The 27,616-nt window shown below is 41.2% G+C and overlaps 1 long non-coding RNA gene across 1 annotated transcript in view; it reads left to right on the top strand.

Annotated features, from left to right (window-relative positions):
• Positions 1–11,555, top strand: part of LOC117282408 — a 143,240-nt gene extending 131,685 nt beyond the window's left edge. The window contains exon 4 of the long non-coding RNA XR_004513141.1: positions 11,449–11,555. This is a non-coding gene — a long non-coding RNA (uncharacterized LOC117282408). The remainder of the gene's footprint in view (positions 1–11,448) is intronic.
• Positions 11,556–27,616: the final 16,061 nt, after the last annotated feature.

Genomic DNA, 27,616 nt, shown 5'->3' with positions numbered 1-27,616 from the left:
ACGTTTTATAACTTTAAAACTTATCTTCTTTCTTCGGTTTAAAATCTTTTGTAAAATGTATAGTATTTTATTTTCGATTCTTGATGATGTCATTGGATTTTTCAGTTCACCCAATCCTTCGAGCCGCACTATGGCCCTAAAATCGACTCAGCCTCTAACGGAAATGAGTACCAGGAATCGTCCAAGGGTTAAAAGGCGGTCAGCGCTTAAGGCTGTCAACCTTACCGCCATCTGTGAAGCTGATTGTCTAGAAAATGTTGGATCCTCGACGTCTCAAAACCTTTTGTGCCTCCGCTGCCTTTTGCAGGGATTTTTTTCTGAACTTAATTTTCATTTTATATTAATTTGGATTTCCTAATATTTTTCTATTGTTCCATTTAAAATTCCACAACGGGTCTCAGACTTGGACTGGTTCTTCGAAAAAATTCGGGCTTTTGGGAATGTGGTAATGAATCTTTGATGTCCATAAACACTTCGGAAAATTCTTGAATAATTGAGCAACTGGTGACTTCTCTAGAAGGGTTCAGCTCTAAAGAGTTAGTTAGTTACATTTAAAATTCACTGGACTCTGTTATAATTAAATTGAAACCCCTATTTTCCATTTCTCCTTTTCACCGTACAGTTTTAATGCTGATGGTATTGTGCCGGGATGAAGCATAACTTTTGAGACAGTTGACCGCGTTTTATGAAGCGCTGTGTGGGTATTATGCTCGCACTGTCCAGCCAACGTCTGTTCTTTCTATCTCCCCCCCCCCAGAAATATCACCATGGCTGAACATCACTGAACAACAGAACGTGGATAAAAATATTACCAAACCAGTGAGGCAACCTATCCCCAGGGAAAAGGCCAACGATGCATGAAACTTACCTGTCTTTCGCAGGTAATGCTCTTGTCAATGTGTGGAGCTTTACTTCCTCTCACACCTACGCTACTTCATGGCGTTTAGCAGAAGGATAACTTTAGTTTTTGGTCTCTGTTTTCAGCCTTCTCCTCGTAACGGCTCGTTGGAGTATATAACAGCTCAGAACTTCGCACCACACAAAATCAAGTCTTACTCTGAATTAAGGGCGGGGCTGGGGGTATAATACGTATCTATTCGCTTTAATCGTCAGACCTTCTTTCGATTTATAGAAGTGTTAATATACTTTGGTTGTAAAGAATAGCTCAGTCGGTATAGAGATTGGCTACGGGCTGGACGACGGAGGGGTCGGAGCTCGAGTCCCGGTAGGGTAAAAAATTTTCTCTTCCCCAAGTCGTCCAGACCGGCTCCGGGATCCACCTAACTTCCTATCCAATGGGTACTGGGGGTTCTTTCTCCGGGGTTAAGTGGCAGGGGCTTGAAGCTGGCCACTCACCTCCAGCTAGGGCCGAGGTCAAGAAAATGTGGTTCAATACATCCACTCCTCCATACGCCTTCATGGTGTAGTACTTAATTATTAAGGACAGGGACAAATTTACCTTTTACTTTTGGTTATAATATGTTTTGTAATCAATGAAAAATAACAGATCAACATAATTTTAAGGTTGGCATTTCTTTAGTTGTTTATTTAACGACGCTGACAATACTTCAAGCTAGGTAGCGTCGAATGGTACGATGTTTTGTGGACATGATTAGCGACGTAGTTAATGAGATTTATACAATGTTCTGACTACATGAAATGAAAGCATAATGAAAGTCTAAAATATTTGTTTCTCAGGCTGCAACGTTCGTCTCAGATGCCGCTCAAAAAAGGCAAAGCTATCCCTGTAACAGGCCTTGGATATTTTATAGAAGAACGGCTCACAGATGCCGGTGAGGTCAGTCTTAGGCCCCAGACGCCTTTTACCCCCAGGAATATTCCTGGTACTCATTTATGTTAGGGGCTGACTCGACGCCAGAGTCATAGTACGGCTGGAATTATTAGGTCAAGTGAAAAATACAATGGTCTCATCGGAAATCGAACCCGCGACTTTCTGGTTTGTAGCGTAGTACCCAAACCAGCTACGTTACCGCGTGCCCCCTTTATGATGTCGCTTAACTGAATTTAATTTTTGAATAACTTTTGTTCTGTTTCAAATATCCTGCATTTTATAAGTAAGAAATTATTTATTTTCATTTTAAAATCAGCTCCCTTCTCATTCCTAGCTCTTCTCACTTTTAACAGTGAACTGATGTGGCGTGAACATGTATCGGGTTCACGTCGTTTTCAGGAGAGGGGCGATGAGGCTACATCCGTGAAGGCGGAAGTGTGGTTTAAACAGAGAAGTTTGGGACACTGATGTAGGGCCATTCTCAGACTCGTCTAGCGGCACACGTTTTGAGAAACATTGGCTCAGTTCTTGGGCTTCGGACAAAACCTCACTTCACTTCAGTTTCCGGTTACGGAGCATGCGCGAGGCCGTTGTACATCTTTAAGATGACAAACACGAGAACCTTGTTGTGTGAGGTCACAGCAGGGAACTAACTTAGGCCTCCCGCTGAGGCTCTTAGTAAACCTCAAGCTAAACGTGCATATACTTTTAAGTTTCTAAGTCTTAAAGATCTTCCCGACAAAAATACTTTGGACCATAGCTTACACAACAACAAAGAATTGTCTTGCTAATTTAAGCTTTCAGACGTTCTATGATTATAAAGTTATACGTAAGGTAAATTTGTCTCCTTGCTTAACCTTTACCCCTTGAAAATTTACGGGGAGAGTGGGAGATATAATCTAATGGGCATTCCTAATTTCTGAACTAGTTGGAAATATGTGGCCATATTCGCGATAAAAGCTGATCCCAGTGGTCGCGCAGTCTAAGGCATGGAATGTGTTCGTCCGCTCGAGCATTGGAATCGTGGGTTTGAATCCCGCTCAAGGCATTGATGTCTGTTTATATTTATTCTGTGTCTGTGTCAGGTAGCGGGCTTGCAACGGGCTGATCCCCCGTCCAAGGAAAACTAAGAAACAGATAAGTTGCAATTAAAAAGCATCTCCATGAAGCAGGTTGGCTCCTGTCTGTGTCCTATGACAGGCTTTCTTATTAACAATTCTGAAACTTACTTTAGCTAAGTAACTAACTTACTTACTTATTTAAATTACACATTTCTTTAAAGATATGCCAGCCTTTGTCAGGCGAACTGAATGAAATGTCTTATCACTTATTGAAAACATTTTTTAATACGAACAAACAAACTCCGTGGCTTTAGTCATCAAGCGAAATATACCTACTGAGCGACCGTCGCTTGTCGGAGAAGCTAGTCTTCTAGTAGTGCTACATATTAGCCTGTAGCCTAATCTATAACGCCTAACTCTTAGGAAAGCAGGAATATGGCGCTCTATCGGTGATAGCTTTCAATGTTCCTTTAGTGTGTGGGAGTTCGTGGAAATTGAAGCAGCCTTCCTCAAGCGCGTATCTGTGAGACGAGAGTTTGCTTGTCTTGTTTCTGTGTGTTATAACTCCCTGTTGAATCCGACTTCCATCTGTGCTTCCAAAGAAACCGTAGACTCCTATAACGGCTGAAAGAATCCTGAAATTTCAGCAAGAAGAGATTATTTTTTGTCTTGCTTTGGATTAAACGTAAGGAAGAGAAAGATAGGCCCTGTAGGCTTCTGAGAAGAAGAAATGGGGAAACTCGTGGTTGTTTCCATTTCTTTTGTTAGGCTGCCGGATCGGATTAACTAAAAATAGAACAGAGAGAGGCAGTTCTTGTGTGCGCACAGATCTAAGCCCTCCAAATATGTAAGGGTTGGCCAGTTTGCTCTTTGGCTGAAGCAGGTTAAAAACGTCAATGAAATGAAAGTAAAAAGTAACATGTATAAAAATTGGAATTTGGATCAAGCATCAGGAGTGCTTTAAAACGAGTCAATGTAATTTTGTTTTCTTTCCAGAAAACATATACGCAATAGGCTTACCGCAACCTCATCCTCTCTGTTCAATAAATAGACCAGGTAATTATTTTTCTCTTATTTTTCTTCGTTCCTTTTTCAGGAATTTTTCTCCTCCAGTCAGAACATTCTTCAGCTGCAACAATAATATTTTAACGAACGAATAAACTAACTAAATAAATACCTGCCAGCCTCATAAAATAAGGGGACACATAACTCTAATCAACTGCTCACTACCTGACTATCCAACTACTTCAATGAAGAAGGCCCTTTCAGATTCGCTCAGAAAATTAACAATTTACCCGCTTTTCATAGAATCCGAATTTCTTTACCGTCTCCACAAGACCTCATGACTGAACTCAATATTTAGCCAGATTAGTCCAAATCAAAGACTGTTTTCCTCTTCTTACGCAGAAAAACAAACCTCCAGAGCTTGAAGCCCCAGGTAATATTTCCTGTGGTGCTACTTTTTATGTTTTGAATAGCCGTTCCTGATCGAATCCCAAAGCTGGAGGACCATCCCTTGTCGACCATCAGCGACCGTTAATTCGGTATATTCGCAGGTATTCCAGATTAGGGAGATGTTTTCTCAATACTCGACCGAAGTCTCAGCATGTCATCCTGACAAGGAATTTGGTGACCAAGGACGTAAATTGACTTTTATTTGTAATCAGTATAGATGGTAGCAGCGACTGGCGGGGTTCTAGTTCCGGTAGGAGCAACTGTTATAGTTCCTGTGTTATAAACCCGTGAAAACTATTGCAGACAGACTGAAGAGATTAGTGTGAATTGATTGTAAATTGTGTAAAGCAGCACTAATATAATAATTGTAGTTACGACCTGTGAGTGGTCAATAAATCCAATTACCAATCCGAACCCCCGTTTTTAGTCACTGTGACACGTGACAATATTGACCGTTCCTCCTGCGACATTCTGTATACTTACACACCTCCACAAATGCACTCCGTGTTTTGATTCACGTGTCATTATTATGTGACTTTCAGTTATACATGATATTCTTGCTATGAAAGCATATCGCATAGTGAACGTTTTATTAAAGTTCTTTCTGTGTTTAATCCCATAATCTCTGACGTGCAAGCTGGTGCTATCACTGAGTTATATCACATCTCTGACATCGAAACAACGCTGTTAGGCAACCAGTAAACCCCTGCTTTTATCTGCGCTGGTCCCATTTTATCCATAAACTTTCTTCTTCGCCTGAGAATCTTTTGAAGTAGCATTAGAACTTTTCCTGAAGCGAAGGCAGAAAGCATTAGGAAATCTTGACAACAGAGAGTTGTGAGAGAATTTGTGAGAAATATTGCGTATATGTTACACTTCTATACAGGACATCCATACCTTCAGAGAACCTATTTTTTGGTTTTTATATTCAAAATGATGCCTTTATTTCTGTGAACATGTCTGCGCCAGTTTCAAGTGGACGTATTAGTTACTAGAGGGCGGTAGTGCATGGATCTGCCACTGATGCAAGTGCGGAGTTTCACTGTGTTACATATAGCTAGTGGGAATTGTAGAACATATTCGTACGCCCCTCCATGCATGTATTCGTAGAAGTGTGAACATAATCACATATGTGTAGGAGCTGAGGTTATCACGGCTGTGACTATGACATTAGTCTATTAGCACCTGCTCACGCTGGTTCTTCACTTGCGAATTTTCTTTTTTTCTACCCTGAAGATGGAGGCGGTACGTTCCTCCGAAACGTCGGTTAACACAATATCTACACTGCCCCTCATCCCAATAGACTGCTTCCTTCATAATATAGTTAGTGTTGCTATTGGCAACCATACTTTACATTTCGACCAGGACCGAAATATTAAAAAAAAAATTGTTTTTGAGTTTTACTGCACTTTATTTGCTCCCAGAACGTAATAAGACGAGGCACTGTTGCCACAGGAAAGTGACAGTGAACTAGTTTCTGTAGTACCGTGTCAAATATGGAGGCATGTCCATGGTACCACAATACTGCACCAGCTGCTCGAACGTGAGGAATCAACTCTGAAAGCAATCAAAAGCAAAGAAAGTTCAGCTCGCGTCTTATTACTTTTCTTTCTATCTTTGTCCTCTTCTGTTCCCGATATTCTGAAACAGCAAGTTATCATGTTCTAATAAACTACCGACAGGCCTGTGTCTTCTGAGTTTCTTCATTAACACTGCTAATTACAGGAAACGAGTTTTTGATCTGCCCCAACCAATCCACTGTCAGAAAACAACTAGGAAGAAAAATCTCTGGCAGACTAAATATACTGTGACACGTCATCGCATTGCTAGGCAACGGTTCGATAAACACCCCAAAATATAGGCACGCAACAATGGAACATCGGGGTTATGCAATCCGTTTCTAGGCAATGGCTTGGTAAACACACTTCCGCGTACGCAGTGACGTCACACAACTTTGGATAGCGACCACGTGACGTGTTTTCTGTAGATCCGTTCCGAAGGTTTATAGGGGACAATAAAGATCGTTTGCGAGGAGTCTTAAGTCGATAGAATTAGTAGTAGACAGAATTTTTAGTTGATTTTCGAGGTTTCAGGTTGATGGAACAAGAAATAACAAGAAGACTTCATAGCGATATGAAGTGCTTGCTTCTGTGTTGAGAACCGTTGCTAGGAGACGACTAATGAAAACTGAGAATCCTAGTGCGTGTATAATGGTGAACTGCAAATTATGCAAATCAACGATAGTGCTGTATTAATTGTAATTAAGAGAGATTGTAAGCGCAGTGCCATTAAATCCAATCATCCGAAGTAGAACCCGTTACTTTCGTCACGCGTGGCAATACATATTAGAACAAACCATGAGATAAATTATCACAATTTCTGTAGATCTGATTTCTTTTAAATAAGAGGGAGTAGGACCACATAAGGAAACATTTTCGCCTGTCATTAGCCTCACTGCCCGATAAAGTACGCACTCTTCATCGATCTTGGCAACACGGCTGTAGTCGAAGTTTGGGGTTTCTCCTGGCGTGAGTGGAATTGTCTGTCTGTGAATTCTAGCAAACGTATGAATCATCTTGGGGTAAAGGCTGGCCGATGCGTGAGTCTGACAACGTCACCGCTATCTCTGAGCCAATTGTCTAGAAAATGTGGGAGCCTCGACGTCTCACAACCCTATGGACCTCCACGGCCTGTTACAGGGATAGCATTATTCATTTTTTTATTTAAATTGCCTGTAAGTTTACCCCCTTTTATGACAGGAAATGCATGAAGTAATGTGTAAACAAATCGATTTGGATTCTATTCAGGAAACAGAAACTTTAACTTCTTGTTTGTTTCCTTCCTAGACCTGACAACTTCAGCAGTTATATCTGTCCCGTGTAATTGTTAGTTTCCGATATATTGCTAGTGGGGTGGGACTAAGTCCCTTGTACTGCGGCCATTTCTGGCCTATTGTACCAGCCCCAGATGATAGGTGAGGGTAATTGTGGAGCAATTGGTGGAGTGAAGATTGGGAGGAGAAACCGAAGTACTCGGAGAAAACCTGCCTCAGAGCCACTTTGTCCACCACAAATCCCACTTGACCAGACCCGGAATGGAACCCGGGCCGCCGCGGTGGGAAGCCAGCCACTAACCGCTTGAACTATGGCGCGGCACTAATTTCCGATATAGGTATAGAGCTTGAGAGCCTAAGGAACTTATGAACTATACGTGCACTAGCTCGAGCATAGGGCAGTATATTTCTCCCTAAATACTGCTTCTTAGGAAAGGGAAATTGCCTTACTTTCGGGTCCTTAAGAATCAATAAAAATAAATTAATTTTCTTACAACCCTCAGAACTTGAAAATAACAATCGCCCTTGTTAAGAAAGAGCATCTCTATTTTATTTACGCATAAGAGTAACAGAGGATCCCATTATATGAGAGCTTATACGATCTATATACTATATAATTCTTTAATTTTCGCAGATATGGCTAGGAACTGTAAATCCTCGAGTCACGTGACGAGTGTTCCGCGAGTCGCAAGAGCTCAGCCTGTCGAGGTCCAAACCAACGCCTCTTAATACGCTCCTATGTTCTTGAAACTTTGCAGCGGGTCTTCCAGATGAATTTCCATTTGTTTAGTTGTTCTTTAGTGTGCAGGAGTGGCATGGCGGCGGTTTTATGTGGCATAATTTGTATGCTGACTGACCAAGCAACCAACTAATTAACTAACTAACTAACTAACTCTCACTCCGTTAAACTGAGACCATGAAAAACCAACGGTCGATAAGCTGCTTAAGAATTTCTCAACATTATCGAAAATTGAAAATTAATTACTTTGTTCACAAGAGCCCACCAGTTTCCTTTGTCCTGAGCCAGATTAATCCAGTCCATATAACTCCATCATATTTCTCTAAGATTCGTTTTATTATTAATCTTTCACTTAGGTCTAGGTGTTCCTAGTGGTCTCATTCGGGTAATGCTTGCCACCGTTCAGCCCGGATGCTTTTGTCTTCTCCTATGTTGTCTAAGGACCTAACAATTAGAATGTACGAAACTGTAATTTTATCTGTGGTTCTCTCTGACATTAAGGGAGGAACATAGACTGAGGGTGTTTGAGAACAGGTTGTTGAGGAAAATATTTGGACCGAAGAGAGATGAAGTGACAAGACGTTGGAGAAAACTGCATAATGAGGACCTTCATAACTTGTACACTTCTACAAGTACAATTAGAATGATCTAGTCAAGGAGGATGAGGTGGGCAGGGCATGTAGCACGGATGGGTGAAAAATGAGTGCATATAGCATATTGGTGGGAGAGCTAGAAGGAAACAGACCACTAGGAAGACCAAGACGTGGGTGGGTGGATAATATTGAAATGGATCTTAGAGAATTAGGATGGGATGGTATGGACTAGTCACTAGATTGTTCTGCCACAGAATAGGGAACAAAAGGGGGCTTTTGTGAATACGATAATGATCCTTCGGGTTTCATAAATTTTTGGAAAATTCTTTACTAACTCACCAACTTTTTTCTCCTTTAGAAGGGCTCAGCTCCATGTAATTAGTTAGTTAGTTAGTTAGTTAGTTAGTTAGTTAGTGGTCTCTTTCCCTAGGATTCCCACTGATACTCTATGTGTTTTCCTATTTTCCCATGCCTTCTACATGCTCTACCTATCTCATCCTCCTTGACGTCATCATTCTAACTATATTTAGCGAAGAGTACAAGTTATGAAGCTCCTCATTATGTAACTTTCTATGCTAATTTTGTGCTCAAACGTAAACGTAATTTGTAATATGCTTAATTAAATAAGAGCTAAGTCATAAATGGTCTATACTGGAGTGGGGGGAGAGCTTCAGCCTCTTGTAACCCTCAGCTCTGGAAGGAAATGGGTGGTTAGGTGCGCTCGACGGCCGCTTTTCCCTCGGATAGAGAGCTCCCGGGCCCAATTGAACATGAGTTTGGATGAACCACAAACCAGCCTGAGTACAGTAATGAAGACCTCTCCGCTCCTACCAGGAACGGAGTCACAAGTCTCAATTTGTCCGTTCCGTAACCTAGTCACTAAATCACCTGAGCTACACAAAACTATATCTGTGATCTGGCAAATGAAATGTTGTCGGTTACTATGTTACCAATGAATACAACTGGATTATGTGATAATTAATTTGTAGAATTTGCTAATGTGACTATGTAGATTAAAGTTAAAAAATAAACTTAACTCTTTTTCTCTGTAAGAAGCCAAATGTGAGGTCAGAAGTGAACCTCCACCTTCAACACCGAGGTTATATTAATGTGCTGCCTAGTCTGGGCTATTACATACCTCAGACAAAACAAAAACAAAATACTCCGTGGCCTGTAGTCCTCAAGCGAACTATACCGACCGAGCGACCGCCGCTTGTCGGCTTTTGCGGATAGCGGGTGCCACGTGGTCAGCGCAGTGGATCTCCACGGCCGTTAATCTCGGGTTTCTAGACCGGAGCCGCTATTTCCTTGAAATAGCTTTTAAATTATCCTCACGAGGCTGAGTGGACCCCGTTTTAGGCCTACTGCTTATAGAAATAATCTGGTAGCTCCGGGAATCGAACCCGGGGCCTCTGGATCTGTAGCTAGGAACTCTGACCACTAGACCACATGGGCGGTCATTACATATCTCAGGGGACAGTAATATATGATTATGTAGAAATGGTGAATGGTGATTAGCAGGGGTAAACCGAAGGAACTCTGAGAAATGCCTGTTGCATGGATACTTCTTGCAGAACGCATCTCACATGAACTCACCCCGACTTGAATCCGAACCTCTGGATAAGAATACAGCTCCTAACATCCTGAGCTATCATTATGTTCGTCCCAGAAGCCTTGATATTTCAGAGACAGCTGCGCAGGGAGCCTTCCTTCTGGCCAGACTTCACTGGCTCAATATTCCTGCAGCAAGTAGCGACAGGCCGTTGCTTCTAAATTGACGTTTGTGATCAGAAGCTCCTGCCAGTGGCCATTCCAAGTTGAGAAAGTTTTAAGAGTGTACTCAATTTCGTGATCTACTCGAAGAAGCGAACTTTTTATATTCTAACTATACGTAAAATCGCTTTGAACGTATCGGCCAAAAAAGGTAAAGAAAAAGAAGGTCTACTTCTGAATTACTCTTCAACATATAACCAGGAAATTGGTTATAACTACGAAATAAAGTTAAGTGGATCGTCAATCTTGATGTGTATCAAAAGAAAGAGAACTCCTAATGCAGACAGATCACAAGCAGAAGCGCTATTTGAACTCTTTAAGATCTGGAGTATAATTATACTTCATAAACCTCTTTGCAGAGTTTAGACTCTCGTATTTCTCTACAGAACTGGTCTTCTTCAGTAACATACATTTTCCCCTACAAATGAGTTTATCAAACAAAGAGGTATAAAAGTTCTCTAGACATTATGACATGCCGATGGGCCTCCTCATCTTGCGTACATTTCAAGCTTCCGAACGGCATTTTTAATGGCACAATCACCGAAACCTAAGTCTGGATTATTAGAACATTTCCCATTTTATATTTGTCGAGAACTTCAATCCTTACGAACACAGTAAAAAAGGTAAAGTTGTTAATATACTTAACTAATTAAGCACTACGCCATGAAGGCGTATGGGGGAGTCATTTTTTTGACCTCGGCACTAGTTTGAGGTGAGTGTTCAGCTCCACTACCCGGCCGCTTTACCCCCGGGGAAAGAGCCCTGGTACCCAATGGATAAGAGGTTGGGTGGACACAAACCCGGTCTGGACGACGTGGAGAAGAGAAAATTCTTGACCCTACCGGAACACGAACTCCGGCCCCACTGTCGTCCAGCCCGTAGCAAGTCGCTATACCGACTGAGCTATCCCGGCTCCTTACGAACACAATGGTTACTATAATCACACCTTGTACTGAAGATCAAGCATTTTGCTACAGAATGTGTTCACGACTGTCACATGATTCTCAGAATAAACGGGGAGCAATTCCCTAAGTCGCGTTACCCGGTAGGTCTTTGAAATCTAGACGTCCCTGGTAGTGCCTTAGCAGTCTGTTGCAGTTGGTATTAACATTTATTTTCAGTTGTTTACCGTCCAACACGCAACAGTATCAATATATAACATTCAATTCTTTTAACATTACCCACTTCATTATATGTTTCAGCCTAATCGGCCATCATCAAGTGCCTTGAAATTCGGGGGTCACGAACATGGACTGCAGCTCAGCAGACACTGCTTTCAGGACACATGTTGACTGGGACGTTTTTGTTGATTTATGTGAGTACTATACCACATTAAACATTATATCCTCCTTTCTTTACACCCTGTAGATTTCGCATATGTTACTGCTGCATATCTCAAGAATATAGAGTGTATTTTTTGCACATTTTAGATAGGAAATGAATCATAAAATTTTCACGAGGTTGCGTAATTGGTTGAGGTATTATGCTACAAGCCGAAATATCGTAGGGTCGATTCCCGATGAGGTCATTGTATTTTTTCGTTGATCTAATCCTTCCAGCCTCACTATGTCCCTGGGATCGACTCAGCCTCCAACAGAAATGAGTACCAAACATTTTTCTGCGGGTAAATGGCGGCCGGCGCGTAAGGCTGACAAACTTACCAACATCTGTGAGCCGAATGTCTGGAAAATGTGGGAGCCTCGATGTCTCACAATCATATGGACCTCCACGGCCTGTTACAGGGATAGGTTTTATGGATTATGCACCACCAACTTCCATGACCGTTTCTTGGATTCTAATCGAAATTTTCAATTTCTTCCAGAGCCACAGTATTATACAATGTAAGATCTACTTCTAATATTTCAGTGAATATCAACATAGCAGAATTATCTACAGAATGGTTCATATTCGATGATCTAAAGGCCTTCCTCTTGAAGCTAGTGCTGTATAGGAATATTCCAGCTTTGTGGGAGCCATTCTTTTGCACTTCCAGTGCTTGTATGAGTGTGCGTGCGTGCGCGCGCGTACGTTTGCTGTTTCTCTGTCTATCTTCCGTCTGTAATGTGCAGCTCCTTTGATCTTCCATCTCCTCTCTCTTCCATCTAACGCATTTAACGAGAATTGCGGGCGACTGGGATATTTAGAAGAGCACAGCCACAAAATGGCAGCAGGCTGAGGGTGCACTTGAGATGCTGCCAAGTACAGTCACGGCATAACAGAAACGGCGACCAAGCATATATGTATTCGTGAGCGTCATTAGCTTGCAAACAGATATAGTCAGTTATTTGGCGGTTTACCGTCAATCAATTCGTCTTTGCTACAAGTCCCTTGAGACCCACGACCGCAATTTTTATTATACAACCGAACACTTGCAGCTATAGTCCTTATGGAACATCCTGTCTGACGGTAGGATGGGTCTGTAGTTTAAAATTGTTGATGGGCCTCTTCAGCGCAGTCATTCTCAGGTTCGAGTCCCGTGGGACTCATGACCACATTTTCTTATCTCAGATTCGAGTCTCCACCAACGTGTAGGGCCAGGTCCCCGTATTTATATCTCCCAGGAACAGGGGATCCAAAATAAAACAACCCCTCTAACATTTTTTCTATTTTTGTGATGGGCGGTTGCCTAGCGAAAGTCCGGATATCGTTGGCGTGTTTACCGGGCGCTACCGAGCAACACATATTTTTTCTCTCGATCGTTGCATAGCAACGGTACTACATGCTACAATATGAAATTTTCCCTTGTGTGGAGTCGGGTTAGAATATATTCACTGTAGCCCTGTGTGACGTAGGAGGAGAAGAAAATTGAACCCGGTGCCTGGGGGTATAACTGGGCCACCCTGTTCCTGGGGGATGTAAATATAGATACTTAACCCTCCATGTTGGGGGTTGGACCTAAGGCTGACTGCCTTGCTCTGAAAAACATTTACTGTTGCGAAATCCAAAGAATTGAAAACCGGACTGTGTAGCAGTAGCTATGGGTCGAAAAGGGCTGTTCTGCCAGTGATTATGGCGGAGCAGAGTAGCCTATCCAAATCCCGAAAGTTATCTCTGAATTCATAACAAAATTTGGAGCAATTTTCTCTTGAAGTGTACTTACGTTCTTCCTGTCAAGTAGTTGTTAAGCTGGAGATCATAGTGGGGAAAAATTGTCTCTGAGAAACAACTTTCTTTTGGCGTTCTTCTACCGTTACAGCGAGAGGAGTGAGGGTCGAATTATTACCGATAGTGAAAAAGAGCGGGCTCAAAACGTAATATGCACAGAACTAAGGTAATTTCCCTAGATACGTAAGGAAATTAGTTCTGACAGAACGCCCTTAAGCTCCTCTCCCTCAGAGTTCTGTAAATATATAATTTCCTTAAATTAAAAACAGAAAGTAATTTTGAATGCTGATATCATATTCAATTCTTTTCTTGTTCCCTTCAGTCGGTATTTTTTTAATCAAGAAAAATATTACTGATTATTTTATAATATGGTTATGAACGTGTGTGGTTTACTAAGAGAAATGTTTAGGTATTTTTTACGTCCCTCATTATTTGAAGTTACTGGTTCATGAAGTAATTAAGGAGAATTAGGCTCTATATCAACTGGAATATGTTAGAGTCAAATTATGGTGAACGTATTACAATTCAATTGGAAGATCCACAAACCTATGTAAATATGTATACATGTATGAACGTACGTATATGTGTGAGCATGTACATATATACAGTATATGTCAAATAAGGTTCTGATCACTATAGATATTTATAGTATCTATATATATGTAGTATCGCTACATGTTTCAGCCCAACTTTCCCGTTGCTAGGCAATAGATTTTTAATAATACAACATATGGACTACAACAATGGAAACGGGGTGTATTCTACGTGTTCCTTGTCGAGATATAAGTAAGCAACAGGATTAAGTCAGGACCTAGTACCTGGAGGTGTAGCTGGACCACCCCGTTTCTGGCGAATATGAATGCGGTCATTCGTGAACTGTTCTCGGCTCAGGAGAATGGTAAAGTGACAGAATATCGAGAACAAGGGACTATACAATCGTGTTTCTTAAAATGAGACTGATTGCTTGACAGATTGTGCAACTGTCTCTCAGAAACGACTCTACAACAAGATTTAGTTTAAGAATTGTGTAATGTTGATAGGTATTGCCGATCTGATCTGTCTCGTGATATTTTCATACGATACATTCAGTATTTAGACTAAACAGGATCGAACGGTCTAATAATTAATGAACAGTTTATTTGAAGGAATCTGGGGGAAGCGATCATTGCCTACTGATATGTTGGGTTTTTGGACTTTATCCATCGTCCTGGTTTTTAAGGTAACAAAATAAAAACACGACGTTTCCGAAACGTCGTGTTTTTATTTTGTTATCTTAAAAACCAGGACGATGGATAAAGTCCAAAAACCCAACATATCAGTGTGTTATACACCATCGTCAGAATCCTATAGTAACTACGATCATTGCCTAGTTTATATACTATCCCAGCATTTGCTTGAAGAGGCTGAATAAAACTACGAGAATCATCGGTTAGGATTGCTGGTGTGTAACCGCGCACCTCTGGAATAGTCATCTAGCTCGAAACGTCTAGACAGGTCTCTGTGACCTCTTCATGTGATGACTCAAATCTCTGAAGAGCGGGTATAGATATATGTTACATATTTCCCTTTCGTAAATATATATGTGACTCATGCATACGTAAGTGTCTCTCTGAGCTTAGTGATCGGGATTCGAACTGAAGAAGCTGCCCGAGGCATACACAGAAGATAGAAGAATTACAGTGACAGCTGAAGACACTAATGTACTACCTCTAAATTCCGTGCAGAAGTAAGCAAACATCAAGCAGAAACAAGACTAACTCTCATGATAACAGCTTAAACGACATAATAAAACCAAGCCAAACTCTGTGGGCTGTAATCCGGAAACGATCTATACCGACCGAGCGACCGCCGCTTGTCGGCGAAGTTAGTGCCAACTTCTGCGGATAGAGGGTGTCACGTGGTCCGCGCAACGGGTCCCCACGGCCGTAAATCTCGGTTTTCTAGACCGGAGCCGCTATTTCCTTGAAATAGCTCCTCAATTATCCTCACGAGGCTGAGTGGAAACCGTTCCAGACCCACTACTTCTCAGAAAATCTGGTATCGCCGGGAATGGAACCCGGACCTGTGGATCTGTAGGCAGGAAATCTGACCATTGGGCCACGGAGGCGGTTCTAGAGACATAATATTCTCCTTAATGTAGCTAAATGTGTTTTATATGAGACATTATGTCCGATAGATACTAAAAGGTTCTGACGATGGTGTATAACACTCAGAGTCAATGGGTTTTTGGACTTTGTCCATCGTCCGGTATTCTAGAAACTACACAACGTTTCGGAAATTGGATCTGTCCAGTGATTGAGGTTAGCCCTTTCTAAGGGACCCAAAATAGTAGGTGTCTTCCACTCACCCCTCATCTGAGGACGGAAACAGATCAAGTTTGCGAAACGTTGTGTTTTAGTAGTTTCTAGAATACCGGACTATGGACAAAGTCAGAGAACCCAGAAGTTCTGAGATCTATATCCGGTGTTGAGACCTTGTCTTTTTTAATACAAGAGAATCTTATCATGTCAGTATTACCCTCACTTACCCTATTTCAACACGCAATCTTCTGTCGTGTTTCTTCTCACTTTATGAAACAAAATCGGGCATGCAGTGTAATCTTCTTAGTTGTTCTCCGTCCCGCTCTGCAAACCGTTTTATTCATCGTCCGTCGAACTCTTAAAAGCAAACGATTCTCTTTGATATTTTGTTATTGCTTATTACACCCCGTCCCGAGTTAAGCTTATCACATTATGCCATACAGTGGAATGCTCCAAAGAACTTCAATATTGAACGTTCGTTACAATATTTTCTCCTGAATGACCATATAAATTCAGCTTGAAGAAAGGAGACAGCATTTATGTCGTTCTCTTTCGTATTGTCCTTAGCAAAGGACATCTTTACTAATCGATATTACTTCAGTAACACTGTGTTTATGATACTGCAAAGCGATCGCAGCTATGCCAAAACATATGACGAACAAAGCTGTCTGAACACGAAGGTTCAGTGCCGAAAAGATTGCTGTTGGACACGACCCTAATTAGGGCAGCCGCACATCAACTGCGTCAAGACAAGCATCAAGACATGAGACAAAAGATGCAATCTTGCTTCATTCGTGATTCGTCAGCATCAGGACTCAGACCGGTGTGCGGCGATTTTCCTAATCTCATTCGTTTCAACTGTGCTCCTTTCTTTGTGTCATGTCGCAGACTTCGTGTCTTGACTGTTACATGTCTTGACGCATGCCGGTGTGCGACCTTCCAAACGCATTTTCATAAAATTCCAATTGTCGAAATTTATCTCCGAGTTGATCCATGTTAATGGAAGAATACTACTAAACTATTCTCCATCTCTCAAGTGACTCTTTCAAAATTGGGTTTCCTTATAAAATTTCTGTGTCCTTTCCTTCTCCCCACATTTAATCAAACCCCCAGCTCATTTTAAACTTCTAAGCTTCATTTCCCTAACAACATGTGACCTGTATAACTTATCTAAAATGTGCATTTACTTGCTATAGTCTTCATATTTCGAAATACGTTCCTTCGCATTTTGTTTTGAAACACGGAAAGTTTATGTGCCGGTCACAGCGGCCGTGCGGTCTATGACATGAACCGTCCTCTCCCGCTCGAACATTGGAGTCATGGGTTAGAATCCCACTCAAGGCATGGATGGCTGTGTACATGTATATTGTATTTGTGTTGTTCTGTGTGTAGGTAGAGGCCTTGCGACAGGCTGAACCCCCGTTCAAGGAGTTCTGCCGACTGTATGTAGGACTAAGAAACCGTAAAAGCGGCCAGGGCCCAACAAAGGGCTGTAGAAGATGAAGTTGTCCCTGTGCTTAACTAATTAAGCACTACGCCATGAAGGCGTATGTGGACGTGGATGTATAGCTCCATATTTTCTTGACCTCGACACTAGTCGGAGGTGAGTGCTCAGCTTCACGCCTCTACTACTTTACCTCCGGGTAAAAAGCCCCAGGTATCCATTGGACAGGAAGTTGCGTGGACCTCGGAGCGGGAGTAGTTCGGGATTTCAAAGTAAGCGGAATGTCCTCCGTTAGAAGCCGTTACCAGGCAACGACTAATGAAGAGCCTGTGAAATGCCGAGTGTGTGAATCAGTAATAGAGTTATAGTTGCTTGTAGTTACGATCTCTATGTGTCTAATAAATCCAATTACCAATCCAAACCCCATCTATAATAACTCTTACACATGAAAGTATGTTTCCACTATGTGTTGAGTTATTGAACAAAGGGACAGATGTAGTTTCGTCTCTCCTATCGGCGATTCCAAGTGTTGTAATAACGTGACTTTGAATTTAAGGGAGAAGACAGTATAAAGGACCCACTACCTAATCTGAAGATACACAGAATGTATAGGCCGTTAAATGATGTACAGTATACAGCGTTATGCTTAGAGATGGCATCAGAACTGTAAATAACGCCGTTATTTTTAGACCATGAAAGCATCTGATGCAAGATAGAGCTGCCATTGAATGTGTGTGTTAATTTCCCAAGCTTATCAGTTATTCTAGGACGTTAAATAATTTTCTTTATTAGACGATTTGCTGGCTTGGTGGGTCATGGTCCATTTTTACCGTAGAGTACCACTGTAACCAGCTACCATCAATATATTATTTAGCATTATACATGTTGTAAACATACAGTTTAACGCCTCGTAATGTAAAAAACCTGATTGTACAGCTGGGGTCTTTGTGGTCTCATGTGAGATCATAGTTAATATATTTAAGAACCCCTGCACAGACACATGGGACTATATTGTAAAAGGTTCAAAGAGAAACTAATTTACATTTAATTTTCTAGTGATTGTGTTAAGTCTCATCTCATATTCAGCTGGTCAATAAATTCAGAGCCGCAGATGGAGTACAAGGTGCAGTAAATTGACCGGACACTGTAGGAGGGCTTCTAACATGCGGTTTACATGCCTAGGACGTACTGAACTGCCTAATCACAATATCCAAGCATTGGAGAGGTTACTCTTGTTTAAGATAAGTCGAGAGATGTGGTTATATTTAGTAATTTGGCGATTTTAATCCACCGATTACCTGACCAGGACACACTAAACTGTCTAAACACAAGATTTCAATAGTTTATCAGCGGTAAAGTTGCCCTTATTTAAGGTAAGCTGAAAAATATTGAATTTAGTAATTTGGGGTTTCTTGTCTGTATAAAACGTACTGAGCTGCCTAGTTACAAGATTCACTTTCAACTTTTGAGGTTGAAATAGTGAGTAGTAAGTAAGCTGGGTCATGACTTTTGTTTTCTCCCATGTGACGCCGTTACTGTCGTTTGCAGAAATCTTACTGCCACCTTCTTCAGAGGCGAACAATTGAGCTAAGTGCGGTGGTGTATAGTATAACGGATTTAGAGGAACTACAGGGCGATAGGTAATCCAGTGGGAGTTAGTGGCCATAAAAATGACTGTTTTACGAAAGATGAAAGTTTTACGAAACATGAAAAGCGTAATAAACGAAAAAGTAAAATATCAGGAAAAAGAGAAAACAATGGGGGGGGGATATAAAAAAAGAAAGTATATCCTTGAAACGGCAGTCAAAGGATCCCCTATAAAGGCAGAAAAGAGAAATTCATGTTACAGTTTGTCTTTAGAAGAAACAGTTGCTTCCCTTCCTTCAGGGTATAGGTTTAATACGGTACTATTGCTACATTTTATTTTGTTCGTAAGAAATATTATTTGCCTGCCTGTAGCAGAAATTACACGAGTTACATTAAGATGTAATGAATAGCACAAGTGACTATGCAATACAACATAAGCAAGGACTCAAAGCAAAATAGAGTCATTGTGATAGAAATAATAAAGTACTTCTTCACGTAACTCTTATGATGAGGTGTGATTAAGACGATTATTCAAATAAACTAAATTGGAAACAGTGGCTGGAGAGTAGCACGGAAACATGTTGAGATATTAAAACCACAGGAATAATGAAGCTTATGAGAGATACATATATTCTGACTCTTACTCTGTAGATGTATTATAAGTTTTACAACGGCAAGTTCTGCCTGTTTTCTCGGAAATCTGAGCAAATCTTGTCTGATAGTGACTGTGGAGGAAGGAAGTGCTTCGTCCGCCTTATAAAAGGTAAATATTTATTCCAGGTTTTGCTGTATAAAATTACATCCATACATTGCTTTAGAGAAATTACAAATTTTTACAGTAATTATTTTTCAGTGTCGGACGGTCGAGGAAAGAGTGGATATTTTTAATTTAATGTGATATGTAGTCCTGTTGCTAGGCAACTACCGTAAAATATACAGCTGTACAACAGTCGTTGCTAGACAATGGTCGCAACAGATTCCTAACAAGCAATAATGAGGTAACTGGGAAGCGGTGTTTTCTATGCGGCCCATGCGATAGCTGTGTGACGTAACAATAGAAGAACTGTTGAGAGAGATGTTTTCTTTGCGGTTGTTGAGACATTGTGTTACAAGCCGGAAGGTAGCCGGTTCGGTTCCCGATGAAGTAATTGGATTTTCCAATTGACCTAATCCTTCCAGCCGCACTATGTCCCTGGGGTCGACTCAACCTCTAACAGAAATGAGTACCCGGAAACTTCCTGGGGTTTAAAGGTAGGCGGCTCGTAAGGCTGACAACCTTACTGCATTCTGTGAGCCGATTGTCTAGATAATGTAGAAGCCTCGACGTCTCACAAACTTATTGGCCTCCAAGGCCTGTTACAGGGATAGCTTTACCTTTTTACCCATAACCCTGTACACGTAGTAATATCGTTTGAGGATTGCAGATGAAATCCTGCGGACGCCTAATAAATGTAAAGGGAAGGAATTCTGATATATAGGAATTATAAGAGATGCACAGCTGATCATAGTGACCGTGCGGTGTAAGGTATGAACGGTTCTCGCCCGCTCGAATACTGGAATCGTGGGTTCGAATCCCACTCAAGCCATGGATGTCTGTGTATGCGTTCATTCTGTGTTTGTGCTGCGCTGTGTGTAGGTGGCGGCCTCGCGACGGGATGATCACTCGTTCAAAGAGTCCTACCGACTGTGTAAAAAAGATTACAAAACTGACGAAGAGGCCAGGGGCCAACGAAGGGTATGGAGCCATTTTTTTCCCTTGGCACTACAGCCCCAGTGTGCCTAGGCCTACTTCCATGAACTTCTCTGTTCACTTCGGTTTTTCTAGATCTTACACATACGGTAGGACTCCTTGGGCGAGTGATCAGCTCGTCGCAAGGACTCTACCTGTACACAAACACAGAAAAACGCACACACACAAACTAAACATCCATGCCCTGAGTGGGATTCGAACCCACGATCCCGGCTTCCGAGGGAGCGAAGACAGGTAGAGCCATTAGTAGTGTATATTAGCTTATCTTATAAAATATTAGTGATATATTACAGTTAAATAAATGATTACAACCTGGAATTGAGGACAAATTTACGCATTTTTCATATTTTTAACTCGTGTAAACTTTTGTCTCTCTGTAGTTTAAATTGCAATACAGGCAGACTAGGGAATATTTCTACTTATTAAGTAGATGAAAAGAGTATTTTGAAGCAAGCTTCAGGGAGTAAGAGGAAATTGGTTATATTTGCTTGACAAGGAATTTTATAATTTATAATCTTCGTCACATATTAATGGCGTGATGAAATAAATTTGAATGAGGTGGGGGCGGGATTTAGTTTTTGTAGAAGAATGAGAACCCTGTGAAAACTTTTGCCTGAATATGTCGATATAGATGGGAGGATACCATCAAGATAGATCTTAAACAAATAGGGATTGTGTTAATTAGATTGATGTGGTTCAGTGTTGGGCTGTTAGAAACATTGAATGAACATTCGGGTTGCATATAAAGAAGGAAGTCTTCTTTAACACGTGAGTAACCATCAGCTTATCAGGAAGGAATTAGCTTCATCGAGTTCACTAATATCAAGCCGATGATGCATTTTTAAAAATTTCATAATTTCACAATGAAACTGAAATTAAACATATACATATAAAAGATAATTCTAAGGATTTTCTTTCTTTCATTCCTACAGTAAAAAATTTATTTCTGAACGATTCTCAGCCTGAGAAAATAAAATTCTGATCTCTTAAACGAGATATGAACCCAAGAACAAGAAAAGAATGGGCACGTACTCATCACGGTTGGAGTCTCTGGAGGTTACAACGGCCTAAGTTCAAATTTCCGGACAAGTCCATTTCATGAACTCCTATTTAGGTATTGCTGATAGTGGGAAACGGATAGGAACACAAAGTTTTCTCCATGTCTAAAAATAATCTTGGCTTAATCCTCGACTTTTAAAATGGAGTCAGTACGTTTCTAAAAAAGAATCTATAAACTTCTACAATATTACACGGCGTCACATTCCAGAAGATAGTTACAGCTGTAAGAACCTCTCATTTTTCTTCAGCTGCTGGGAGAGTCCTGAGGACGATTGTTTGACTGCGGTTTAATTTGAAGCCATAGAAGATCTCGTGAAATTGGCCACAAACTTTTTCATTTGATATTTTTTCAAAATTTAATTTAACTTCGTTTGAAGCCTTATTTGTTCATCCACTCCCCCATACGTCTTCATGGCGCAGTGCTTAACTAGTTAAGCAAAGGAATAACTTTACCTTTGGAGCCCTGTTTGTCACCTGTACATTCAGGTCAGCCCAATGGCCTGTGTCAGCTGCATGACCTTAAATCATATCTGGAACTGATAACAAAGATTATGATGATGATGATGATGACGGACTAGTAGGTGAAGGTACAATGTGTTTCTATTCACTGAACATATTGTGACGCATATGCCCATTGTTAGGTAACGGCTCATACAACACTGTCCCGCAGTTACGCTCTCAACAATAGGACATCCATTGCTAGGTAAAGAGCCAATAAACACACATTCTAGGACAACAGAAGAAAAATGTTTCCCGTGGGGTCCGTGCCGAGGAATTATAAGCGGGCTCAGAAGGAGTTCCGAGACAGACAGTTTTAGGAGTACAACAGAGTACATTGGGGAAGGAGCATGGCGCGTGTACCAGTGGTTTTTGAAGTGGGTAGATCAGCGGTAGCGTTATAATTGATTGTGATTAATAGAGATTGTACAAGAAGTATTAATAAATCAAATCATACAATCCAGAACCCATCATTATTAGCCACGGAACCCCGGACAAGTGAATATATATGAGGCTCGATGTCATCAATTCGTTTTCTTCTCATGGAATATTGGTCATGGGACAGAAGTAACACTCCTGTTACAATTTTGACATCTCTGGTTATGGACATGCTCATAATTTGGCTGTATCGTATATTATCCGTTAGTAAAATAAGCGAAATACACATTCAGGTCACCCTCATGTTAAATTAAAAGGTAAAGCTATCCCCGTAACAGACCGTGGAGGTCCATAGGGTTTTGAGGCGTCGAGGCTCCCACATTTTCTAGCTAATCGGCTCAAATATGGCAGTTTCTCAGCTTTACGCGCCGGCCTTCCGTTACCCCCAGGAAGATTTCTGGTACTCATTTCTTTTAGAGACTTATTCGACTCCAGGGTCATATTGCGGCTGGAAGGGTTAGGTCAATTGAAAAATCCGATAACCTCATCGGGACTGGAACCTGCTACTTTCCGTCTTATAACAGTGCCTCAAGCAACTACGTTACCATGTGCCCCGTCATGTTAAATACTTTATTTAAATGTAATTGTAACGTCTCGATAACGTTTTATAATAGATATTTCAAGAGATCATTTGAAAACCAACAATGTCTGGACGTGATGTGCGAAAGAGCCAAATGCGTTGAGCTCTACAGTGTGTATGAAAACTGGGATTGCGTGTCCATGCGGACGCTTGAGGTGTAGAATGAGGCGAGAGCCACCTGTCGGTACTGCAGACTATTATTAAACAGGCTCACACACTTCAACAAGGTGCTGAGCTGTGAAGTTTCTTTCTGTTGGCTTGTTAGCGGACCTCGAATGAACACTGGGTCACAGAGATGATTACGTTATTGCTGCTTCACCTCCGACAAAAAACCGTATTCGAATTCACATAGGGTGTTTTAAAAGTATACTGCTGCAGGATGAATTAATCTCAATCACTGGACAACTCCTGTCAGATTTACCCAGCAAATTTCAACATATAAGACTAGGCTAGTTCAGCGGAAGATAACAAGAGACCATAAAATAAAAATTGTGATAGAGCAGGCACATGCGTGGAACTAGGATAGAAAAGGAGATAGAAATTTGTGTTAGAAGTCTAGCTGACAAAAACCTAGTGCATGAGCACCAATGCGAGGAAATGGGAAAATCTCATTTCTGATGGGGGGTTCTAACTCGCAGAGAAGATCTGTATGACGTGACAGACCCTTCATGCGTCTCCATAAGGCTCCGGTCTCGAGTGTTCAGGTTTTACTCCACAGATGGCACTAGTGGTAGATATTACATGTCTTTACAATTTTTCCCATTTTTTTTCTCATCAGAAACTACACGGCGTCACAATAGTCCCCAATATAGATAGAGATTGTTTTTCTAAAGGGTATTATCCTATTGACCCTTAATATGGGGACGCAGTGTGTTTACTGTAAGGTATGAACTGAACTGATAAGTATTATTTAGATCAACATTACTCTGAACGCCCCAAAATTGCCACACCCAATTGTGCCACTCAATCAGAAAATAAAAAAATTCGATTGTACTTGCCCACAGTAGGAGCCGGGATAGCGCAGTGGGTATAGCGACGGGTTACTGGCTGAACGACCGAGGGGTCGGATTTCGAGTCCCAGTAGGGTCAAGAATTTTCTCTTCTCTACGTCGTTCAGACCGGCTCTGGGGCCCACTCAGCCTCCTATACAATGGGTACTGGGAGTAAAGCGACCGGGGCGTGAAGCTGATCACTCACCTCAAACTTGTGCCGAGGTCAAGAAAATGTGGGTCTATATATCCACTCCCCCATACGCCTTCATGGTGTAGTGCTTAATTAGTTAAGCACAGGGACAACTTTACCTTTACCTTTTATTTGCTCACAGTGTTTCATAAATTTATCATACGTAAATCAATAAATTTATTCACTAACATCCAGGCTAGTGAGCATTACTCAGGTCATGAATTATTTCCATGCTTGAAACTGACTAACCAGGTCTTTGGGTTTGCGTCACCACCCCACCCCGACGTCTTCCTATCAATTTATTTCATACTTCAAGGGGTTAAGCTAATAATTTGCCTCTGTGACTTAGAAAGTTGTAAATATCTGTCTTTCTGTGAAAACATAAGCTTTTTTTTTCCTCTTCCCTTGTTTAAAGGGAGGTATTTTCGAACTTCATGTCAGTCTGCGTTCTAAGAAAATTAGTTTGAGAGCTCGTTATCGATGATCCATTGTTACGAGGCTTATAAAATGAAATTATATATGAGATTGGAAATAGAAAATAACTAGTCTGCCGTTTACCTTCATAACCTTACTTTCCATGACCTGAAGATTATTATTATTCTTTTTTTACTGTACCAACCGTAATGAACAGGTTAGCCCATTATCACAACCGCTTTGTAATTTTCCCTTTCTCGAAGTTAGAACCTAAATTTACTCACAAATTTGACGTGTTACACCTGCCACGTGCAATTGGACAGTTGTAATTATCGAGGGTACAAGTTCCGACTTCGGAAGTCCGCCCATGGTCCCTTTTATTACCACGAAGTTGTGTAAGGATTTATCTTTGAAAGCACCCTCAGGGTTAACCAAGCGGAAAGTTGGGTTTGCGCGCGATACCGAATCGGAACCCACGTGACACGTGGGGTTGAGAGAAGGGCGTAAATATAAAGGAGTGGAGGGTGATTACCCATCATTTGGTTGCCTGTGCAAAATATAATCCCTTTTCCCTTGTAACGGGAGCATTTGCATGTGCAGTTTTCTTTGTTTTAACTCTTTGAAGTCTGAAGAAGAGAGAGAGAGAGAGATAGAAGAGAAAATTGAGTTAGAGATGTTACATTTATCGCAGGGAAATAAGAAAATTACCGGCTTTGAATGTTCCAGGGAAGTTCTTGCTCGTCCTCCTGGCAAAGATACAGACAACAGAAGAAACAGAACACTAAGGAAAAAAATAACAATGCAGTAGAACATATTTTGGAGTAATCTTCAGGGACTTGTATGCTATTTAGTTGCCCAACTGTTGGTTAGATGTCAGCACGTATCCAGAGGGAACTGCGACAGGGCGTCTCAACACAGGTTCTTTTTTCTGTCTTCAAGGAAATTCTGAGAAATCTCCCATGTGTTAAGTCGCTACTGCGTGCTTCATGTGAGCTGCTCAAGTTTCAAATTAAACTAAATCGATCCAGTTTACTCTGGAGGCCCTCAAATTATCTTTCAAAATTATATAACTCTCGATTAATAAGAAAATAAAGATATGGGATAGCTCAGTCGCTATAGTGACTGGCTATGGGCTGGACGGCCGAGGGGTCGGAGTTTCGGGCTCAGTAAACTCAAGAATTTTCTCCTCTCCACGTCGTCCAGACCGGGTCAGGGACCCACCCAGCCTCCTACCCAATGGGTACCGGGGGCTCTTTCTCCGAGTGTAAAGCGGCAAGAGCGTGAAGCTGACCACTCACCTCCAATTAGTGCCGAGGACAAGAGAACGTGGGTCTATACATCCACTCCTCCATATGTCTTCATGGAGTAATATTTAATTAGTTAAGCACAGGGAAAATTGTTACCTTTATTTTACTAAGGGAATAAAAACTCCGCTGTCCTTATGCTGCAGTGGTTCATATAACGTGTTACCTAACACGAATTAAATTATTTTAATGAACACCCAGGCTAATGAACACTGCCCGTGCTCTGTATAATTTTCATATACTAAACCAGACAGCTTCGACTTTTCAGGTCCTTTGATTTTCTCTATTTTCTATCACGTTTCACACACATAAAAGGAAAATAAGTTAAAGCAATGAATAGTATACAACATGACTTCCACGTGATCAATCATTTTTGTTGCAAATATTTGGAAAATAAATATGAAAAGATAAAATTGTCCGTGAAACAGGCCATGGAGGCCCATAGTATTGTGAGACGTCGAGGTTCTCACGTTTTCTAAACAATCGTCTCACAGATGGCGGCGAGGTTGTAGTACCGCTCTTTACCTCCGGGAAGATTCTTGCTAATCATTTCTGTTAAAGGCTTATCTTTTATAATACAAATCCCGTTCTTCATATCCACTGCAGTTTGCGTCTTGGGGTGCGGAAGTGGCGTTATGCCCAAAATGTGCTTGTCACAGCTGCGTAATTGCTCAAAAACCTCGTGCTTTGCTGGTTGTGGAAGGCGTACTGTAACATTGTATGTAAACTTGTTTAAATCGAAATTGTACCGACTAGGTTTATCCTCCTGCCTATCCATTTCTCTCAAACAGACGTGACCGAAATAAATAACATAAAAAAGGTAAAATGTTTGTCGCTGAAATAGAGTGATTGAAAAGCTCTGAAAGGGCTCTAATACAACGGCAAATAATCAGCACGCCACTGGACACAAGCACGCACGCACGCCCGTCTCTATACGTGNATATATATATATATATATATATATATATATATATATTTAAATTCCGTTCCTATACAGTATCATTTATAGGTTATGTACGTCAGGATAATCGATTCGTACAAATATGAGAATGTGACACGTCAAATTTCTGCTGCTGATGAATTCTCCATAAAGTGTAGCAGCGAAATTGTTTTGTAAAAGTGACATTGGACTGAATGACAGTGTTTACGGCGAGAGACGTATGTAGTAAATAAATAACGCGTAAAGGAACAAATAGGATAGCTTACTATGTTCGAGGTATGAAGCACATATGTCTAAGTTAAGAACCACGTTTTATGATCACGGCCGCGTAAGAGGTCAGAAATATTTTGCCACTCTCGTCCTTGCTGAAGTAACACCAAAAGGTGATAATTACTGTGTCCACAAACCATCAAGTTCCTGCCCTTCTATTCTGAGTAGCAGTCGGAACTTATGTAATACTGAAGTTGCCACCGTCTTCGGGAGATAACTCGTATAGATACCGGCCGGGGCGTGAAGCTGACCACTCACCTCTGACTAGTGCGGAGGTCAACAAAATATGGATCTATACATCCACTCCCCAATAAGTCTTCATGGCGTAATGATTAATTAGTTGAGCACAGGGTAGCGCAGTTGGTTGAGGCCCTATGCTACAAGCCGGAAGGTCGCGGGATCGAATCCCGTTGAGATGGATTATTTTGCAATTTACCCAATCCTTCCAGCCGCACTATGGCCCTGGGGTCGACTCAGTCTCTAACAGAAATGAGTACCA

This window comes from Cryptotermes secundus, unplaced genomic scaffold (assembly GCF_002891405.2).
Source record: "Cryptotermes secundus unplaced genomic scaffold, Csec_1.0 scaffold560, whole genome shotgun sequence".
NCBI lineage: Eukaryota > Metazoa > Arthropoda > Insecta > Blattodea > Kalotermitidae > Cryptotermes > Cryptotermes secundus.
The sequence above is the reverse complement of the archived record's forward strand: the minus strand, read 5'-3'. Positions and strand labels throughout refer to the sequence as shown.